This window comes from Choloepus didactylus, chromosome 2 (genome assembly GCF_015220235.1).
Source record: "Choloepus didactylus isolate mChoDid1 chromosome 2, mChoDid1.pri, whole genome shotgun sequence".
Taxonomy (NCBI): domain Eukaryota; kingdom Metazoa; phylum Chordata; class Mammalia; order Pilosa; family Megalonychidae; genus Choloepus; species Choloepus didactylus.
The window spans coordinates 193,152,208-193,160,859 of record NC_051308.1 but is presented as its reverse complement, the minus strand read 5'-3'; the positions used below and the strand labels follow the sequence as shown (position 1 = coordinate 193,160,859).

General features: G+C 39.1%; 1 pseudogene; it reads left to right on the top strand.

Moving 5' to 3' along the window:
* The first annotated feature begins 313 nt into the window (after positions 1-313).
* LOC119519172 lies at positions 314-777 on the top strand (annotated as a pseudogene).
* Positions 778-8,652: the final 7,875 nt, after the last annotated feature.

The window sequence follows — 8,652 nt, the reverse complement described above, 5'->3', positions numbered from 1 at the left end:
CCCAAAGTAATCAGATCAGCAAAAATATCATAAGCTGAAAAGGCCTCATTTGATGGAAGAAACTTCAGTATAAAATGAAGTTTTGTCTTGTGATCTCCTGCCAGGAGGAAAATCATTTTCCCTGGGAAAATCCCACTGGAATCAAACTACTACCCCCAATATGCTATGTATGAAAGAATGGGCTTTGGAGACACTTTTCCAGCATGAAAACACATTATCCTTGGCTCTGCCTTAGTTTACAAAATTAACATATACTCTTAAAAAAAAATAGTTATTGGCGGTCCTGGAAGCTTGTTTTTACCCCAGAGCAGCAATGAGCAAGAGGAACCAAGTGTGGAACATGCTGCCCTCCCAGCTGAAATTCCTGGCTCACTTCAAGGAAAGGGTCGGCTATAGGGAAGGGCCCACTTCTCTTGAGACCAAGAGAATCCAGCCTCAGCTCCCAGATGAAGACGGTGATCACAGCAACAAAGAAGATGAGCAACCCCAAGTGGTGGTTTTAAAAAAGGGAGACCTATAAGTTGAAGAAGTCATGAAAATTAAAGTAGCGATAAAAGCTGCCAAAGCAGATGAAGAGCCAGCTTCAGCTAATGGAAAAATCATATATCAAAAACCTGTTAAGCATCCCTCAAATGAAAAATATTCAGGTTTAACAGCAAGCTCAAAAAAGAAGATAAATGAAGATGAATCAAATAAGGACTTAGTTAAAAGAACTCACAAAAGCAAATAAAAAACAATAGCCTCCTTTCTTTTGATAATGAAGATGAAAACAAGTAGGCATACACATTTTGGACTTGGTCTCCTTTGAGAGTGTATGGGGTATTTTTTATTTTTATTTTTATTTTTTATTTTTTTAAGCCTTATCAAAAAACTAAAAACAAACAAACAAACAAACAAACATATCCAACAAAACAAAACAAAGGAATAAGAAAAACAAATAACCTAAAATAACTACATTGCTTCCACCATCAGTGTGTTCCTACCTGGGGTATTTTTTTTTAAATAAGTTTTTTCCCCTATTTTAAAGATAATACAAGTTCATTATAGAAGATTTAGAAAATACAGACAAAATTTAATAAGATAAAAACTATGTCCAACCATCAATACCCTTCTGACTTGAAATGCTAACCATGTAAAAGTTAACTACCATTAACATTTTGGTATTTCTCATTTGGGTGGGTGTGCCTATATAAATTATATATTTTTTAAACACAAAAAAAAAATCACCTACCAGGTGCAGACACTTTCAAATATCTCATTTAATCTTTCTATATTCCAAAAAGAAGGGGATTAGTACCCCCACTTTACAGATGAGGAAATCAAGGCTCAGAGAGGGTAACTAACTTGCACAAAGGCTCAGAACTAGTAACACTCTGAGATTCAAATCCCATCTCTGACTTCAAGGCCAGAGTCTTACCCCTGCCCCTTTGGTTAAACTGCCTTGGTATCTGACCTAAAAGAGGGATGTCAATAGTGCCTACCTGACTTGGTTTCTTACTGCTAAAGCAAATATCCTACAATGGTTAGCTTAAACAACAGGAATTTATTGGCTTACAGTTTTGAGGCTAGGAGAAGTCCAAAATCGAGGCATCAGCAAGGCGATGCTTTTTCCCCAAAGACTATGGCATTGTGGGGCTGGCTGCTGGCAATCCTTGGTCCTTGACTTCTCTATTACATGGCAATGCATATGACAGTGTCTTTTCCTTTCTCTTCCGGAGTCCATTGACTTTCAGCTTCTGTCTGCTCTCTGTGGCTTCCCTTTCTGTGTCCAGTTTCCTTTGCATATAATGACTTCAGCCATGTTGGGTTAAGACCTGCCCTCATTCAGTTTGGGCACACCTTAACAAATAACATTCTCAAAGGTTATGTGCAAGTGGGTTCCTGCCCACAAGACCAGAATTGGGACCTGAACATGACTTTTGTGAGGGATATGATTCAATCCCCAATACTACCTGTGCCAGTTTGAATGTATTATGTCCCCCCAAACACCACTGTCTTTTATGCAATCTTGTGTGGACAGATGTATTAGTGTTGATTAGATTGTAATTTTTGATTGAGTGTTTCCATGGAGACACGACACACCCAACTGTACGTGATAACTCTGATTGGATAATTTCCATGGAGGTGTGGTCCTGCCCATAGGCATGGGCTTTGATGAGTTTACTAGAGCACTATATAAGCTCAGACAGAAGAAGCAAGCTTGCTACAGTCATGACGGACACTTGGAAGAACACACTGAGAACTGAGAGCAACTGAGAGTGACATTTTGAGGAGGGCTGCAGCTAAGAGAGGACAAAACGCCCCAAGAGCAACATTTTGGAGAACACCATTTTGAAACATAACTGGTGTGCCAGTTTGAATGTATTATGTCCCCCAAAACGCCATTATCTTTGATGCAATCTTGTGTGGGCAGATGTATTTAGTGTTGATTAGATTGGAATCCTTTGACTGTGTGTTTCTATGGAGATGTGACTCAATTAACTGTAAGTAAAGCATTTGATTGGATAATTTCCATGGAGGTGTTACCCTGCCCATACAGGGTGGGTGTTGATTGGGTCACTGGAGTACTTTAAAAAGAGCCACACAGGCCCAGACTCTTGCTACAGCCAAGAGGGACACTTTGAAGAATGCAGAGGAGCTGAGAGAGGAGCTGCAGATGAGAGATAGTTTGAAGACGGCTGTTGAAAGCAGACTCTTGCTCCAGAGAAGCTAAGAAAGGATAAATGCCCCAAGAGCAACTGAGAGTGACATTTTGAAGAGGAGCTGCAGCTTAGAGAGGAACGTCCTGGGAGAAAAACATGTTGAAACCAGAACTTGGAGCAGACGCCAGCCACGTGCCTTCCCAGCTAACAGAGGTTTTCCGGACGCCATTTGCCATCCTCCAGTGAAGGTACCTGATTACTGATGTGCTACCTTGGATACTTTATGGCCTTAAGACTGTAACTGTGTAACCAAATAACCCCCCTTTTATAAAAGCCGATCCATCTCTGGTGTTTTGCATTCCAGCAACATTAGCATACTAGAACACGTGGGAACAAGTGGATGCCAGCCAAGAGCCTTCCAAGCTCACAGAGGTTTTCTGGACACCAATGGCCTTCCTTCAGTGAAGATACCCCCTTACCTTGGACACTTTATGGCCTTAAGACTGTAACTTTATAACCAAATAACCCCCCTTTATAAAAGCTGATCCATTTCTGGTGTTTTACGAAAAGGCAGCATTAGCAAACTGGAACACTACCTCATAGAGGATTCAATGAATAAAGCATTCAGGACTGTGTCTGACTCAGAAAATGTCAACAAAGTGTTGGCTATCATCATCATCACTACACAACAAAAAAAATCAAGTAACTATGAAAGTAGGCATTAATGGAAGAAATGAGGGACAAAATAAGAGTTACAAAAACCAAATAGCAAAATGGCAGAAACAAGTCCTGCATTATCAATAGTTACTTTAAATGTAAACAGATTGAACTCTCCAATCAAAAGGCAGAGATTGGCAGAATGGATTTTAAAAAGTATAACACAACTATATACTGTTTATAAGAGTCTCACCTTAAATTCAAAGACATAGCAGGTCAAAGTGAAAGGGTGGAAAAAATATACACACAAATAGTATCCAAAAGTGACCTGGGTTAGCTATACTAATATCAGATAAACAGACTTTAAGTCAGAAATTGTTAACAGGGGACAAAAAAGGTCATTATATGCTGATAAAGGGGTCAATTCAGCAAGAAGATATAATAATTATAAATATATATGAACCTAATGGCAAAGCCCTGAAAATATGAAGCAAATTTTAACAGATTTGAAGGGAGAAATAGATGGCTCTACATTAATAGTTGGAAACTTCAAAATACCACTTTCGGTAATGGATAGAAAACCTAGACAGAAGATCAATAATGAAGTAGAAGACTTACTTGAATGATACTCTAAACCAACTAGATTCAACAGACACATACAGAACTTCACCCAACAACAGAAAGTGCATTCTTCTCTAGTGCACACGGATTATTCTCCAAAATAGACCATACGTAAGGTCACAAAACAAGTCTGAATAAATTCAAAAATATTAAAATTATATGATGTATCTTCTCCAACCACAATGGAATGAACCTAGAAATCAATAACAGGGAGAAATGGAAAATCCCCAAATATGTGGAAATTAAACACTACATGCATAAACAACCAATGGTCAAAGAAGAAATTACGAAGGAAATTAGGAAATATCTTTAGGTGAATGAAAACGAAAATACGACACACCAAAACTTATGGGATGCAGCAAAAGTAATGCTGAGGGGGAAATTTTATACCTCTAAATGCTTACATTTTAAAAAAATAAAGATCTCAAATCAGAGAACTAACTTCACAACTGAAGGATCCAGAAAAGAGAAACCTTAAGTGAAAATAAGAAAGGAAATAAAGTTTAGAGGGAAGATAAATGAAATAGAGAATAAAAGACCAATAGAATCAACAAAACCAAAAGCTGGTTCTTTGAAAAGATCAGTAAAATCAACAACTCTTTAGCTAGATTGGCAAAGAAAAAAAGAGAGAGGACATAAATAAATAAAATCAGAAATAAAAGGGGGGATGTGTCCTATCTCATAGGAGGAAAAATGGATTATAAGTGGATACCATGAACAACTGTATGCCAACAAATTAGACAACCTAGATAAAATGGAAAAATACCTAGAAACACACAAACTACCCATACTGATTCAAAAGGAAACAGAAGATTTCACAGACCAATACAAGTAAAGAGATTGAATCAGTCATCAAAAACTTCCCAACAACAAAAAAAAGCCCAGGACCAGATGGCTTCACTAGTGAATTTTACCAACATTCCAAGAAGAATTAACACCAATCCTGTTCAAACACTTCCTAAAAATTGAAGACTCATTCTATGAGGCCAACATCACCCTTATACCAAAGCCAGAAGACGTTAACTCAAAAGAAGAAAATTACAGACCAACATTCCTTATGAAAATAAATACAAAAATCCTTTATGAAATACTTGCAAATTGGAGCCAACAGCACATTGAAAGAATTATACACCATGATCAGATGTGATTTATACCAGCTATGCAAGGGTGTTTCAACATAAGAAAACCAATTAATGAAATACACCACATTAATAGAACAAAGAAAAAAAACTACATATCATCTCAATTGATGCAGAAAATGCATTTGACAAAATCCAGCACTTCTTCTTGATAAAAACACTTAAAAAACTAAGGAAACAAGGAAACTTCCTCAATATGATTGTTTTGGTTTGCTAAAGCTGCCAGAATGCGGTATAGCAGAAATAGGTTGGCTTAACAATGGGGATTTATCAGCTTACAAATTTACAGTTCTAAGGCTGTAAAAATGTCCAAATTTACCATCAACAGGATGGTACCGTCTCTGAAGAAAGGCTGCTAGCATCTGGGACACCTCTATTACATGGGAAGGCACATGGCCGGTGTCTGCTCATCCTTCTCTCCTGGGTTTTGTTGCTTTCAGCCTCTGGCTTCAGTGGCTTCCTCTCTCAGCTCCTCTGAGGGCTTTTTTTCTCTGTGGGTTTCTCTTAATTTCATCTCTTAACTTCTCTGAACTCTCTGGGTCTTTTACTCTCTCAGAAAGGACTCCAGTAAAAGGATTAAGACCCACCATGAAATGATGTGGGTCACATCTCAATTGAAATAACCTAACTAAAAGATCCTACCCACAATAGGTCTGCACCCACAGGAAAGGATTAAAAGAACATGGCCCTTTCTGGGGTACATAACAGCTCCAAGTTACCACAATGATAAAGGGCATATATTAAAAACCCACAGCTAACATCTTATTTAATGGTTTAAGACTGAAAGCCTTCCCTCTAACATTAAGAACAAAACGAGGATGCTCACTGACCCCACTGTTATTCAACATTGTCCTGGAAATTCTAGCCAGAGCAATTAGGCAAGAAAAAGAAATAAAGGGCATCCAAATTGGAAAGGAAGAAGCAAAACTTTTCCTATTTTCAGATAACATGATCCTATATATAGAAAATACTGAAAAAATCCACAACAGAACTACTAGAACTAATAAAGAAATTCAGCAAAGTGGCAGGATACAAGATCAACATGCAAAAATCGTAGTGTTTCTAAACACTAGTAATGAACAATTAGAAGATTCAACAATTTGAAATCAAGAACACATTTCCATTTACAATAACAAACTAAAAGCAAACATGTAGGAATAAATTTAACCAAGGATGTAAAAACTTGTACATGGAAAACTATAAAACATTTCTAAAAGGAATCAAAGAATATATAAATCAATGGAAGCATATTCCATGTTCATGATTTGAAGACTAAATATTAAAATGTCAATTTTACCCAAAGTAATGTACAGATTCAATGCAATCTCAATCAAAATTCCAACAGACTTCTTTGTTGAAATAGAAAAGCCAATTGTCAAATTTATATGGAAAGATAAAGGTCCTTGAATAGCCAAAACCATCTTGAAAAAGAAGAATGAAGGTGAAGGACTCACACTTTCCAATTTTAAAACTTAGTACAAAACTACAGCAATCAAACCAGCAAGGTATTGGCACAAGGACGGAATCAAACTGAGAACTCAGAAGTAAACCCTCACATCTATGGCCAACTGATTTATTATTATAGTTGTTGTTGTTATTATTATTTTAATTAGAGCAAAATCATGTAAAAATAAAGCATTCCCATGTATCCCCCTATTGTTGACACTTTGCATTAGTGTGGTACCTTTGTTACAACTGATGAAAGTATACTAAAATAATACTATTAACTATGGTCCATAGTTTACATTAGGTATATTTTTCCCACATACCACTTTATTATTAACACCTTATATTAGTGTCATCCATTTGTTATAATTCATGAAAGCAGATTATTATACTTGTAGTATTAACACCAGTCCAATGTCCACAACAGGATTCAGGTGTTATACAATCCCATGTTATATCTTTACTTTCATTTTAGTAACATACATGATCCAAAACTTCCTCTCTTTCAACCACATTCACATACATAATTTAGCACTGTTAGTTACACTCACAATAATGTGCTACCATCATCATCATCCATTTCCACACTTTTATAATCAACCTAAATAGAAACTCTGTACAAATAAGCATTAGGAAGGAGGTGGGGCAAGATGGCAGACTGGTGAGCTGTATGTTTTAGTTACTCCTCCAGGAAAGTAGGTAGAAAGCCAGGAACTGCGTGGACTGGACACCACAGAGCAATCTGACTTTGGGCATACTTCATACAACACTCATGAAAATGTGGAACTGCTGAGATCAGCGAAATCTGTAAGTTTTTGCGGCCAGGGGATCCGCGCCCCTCCCTGCCAGGCTCAGTCCCGTGGGAGGAGGGGCTGTCAGCTCCGGGAAGGAGAAGGGAGAAGTGCAGTGGCAGCCCTTATCGGAAACTCATTCTACTGATCCAGACTCCAACCATAGATAGACTGAGACCAGACAACAGAGAATCTGAGAGCAGCCAGCCCAGCAGAGAGGAGACAGACATAGAAAAAAACAGCACGAAAAACCCCAAAATAAAAGCGGAGGATTTTTGGAGTTCTGGTGAACATAGAAAGGGGAACGGCAGAGCTCAGGCCCTGAGGCTCATATGCAAATCCTGAAGAAAAGCTGATCTCTCTGCCCTGTGGACCTTTCCTTACTGGCCCTAATTGCTTTGTCTCTTAGCATTTCAATAACCCATTAGATCTGTGAGGAGGGCCCTTTTTCTTTTTCTTTTTTTTTTTTTTTTACTCCTTTTTTCTTTTTCTAAAAAAAATTACTCTAAGAAGCCCAATACAGAAAGCTTCAAAGACTTGCAATTTGGGCAGGTCAAGACAAAAGCAGAACTAAGAGAGTTCTGAGACAAAAGGCAATAATCCAGTGGCTGAGAAAATTCACTAAACACCACAACTTCCCAAGAAAAGGGGGGTGTCTGCTCACAGCCATCATCCTGATGGACAGGAAACACTCCTGCCCATTGCCAGCCCCATAGCCCAGAGCTGCCCCAGACAACCCAGTGTGACGGAAGTGCTTCAAATAACAGGCACACTCCACAAAACTGGGTGTGGACATTAGCCTTCCCTGCAACCTCAGCTGATTATCCCAGAGCTGGGAAGGTGGAGCAGTGCGAATTAACAAAGCCCCACTCAGCCATCATTTGAGCAGACTGGGAGCCTCCCTACACAGCCCAGCAGACCAGAACCGCCCTAGGGGGACGGCACTCACTTGTGACATAGCACAGTCATCTCTCAACAGAGGACCCGGGGTGCACAGCCTGGAAGAGGGGCCCACTTGCAAGTCTCAGGAGCCATATGCCAATACCAAGGACTTGTGGGTCAGTGGCAGAGACACTGTGGCAGGACTGAACTGAAGGATTAGACTATTGCAGCAGCTTTAAAACTCCAGGATCACCAGGGAGATTTGATTGTTACAGCCACCCCCCCTCCCTGACTGCCCAGAAACACACCCCATATACAGGGCGGGCAACATCAACTATACACGCAAGCTTGGTACACCAATTGGACCCCACAAGACTCACTCCCCCACTCACCACAAAGACACAGCAGGGGAGAACTGGCTTCTGGAGAACAGGTGGCTCGTGGATGCCACCTGCTGGTTAGTTAGAGAAAGTG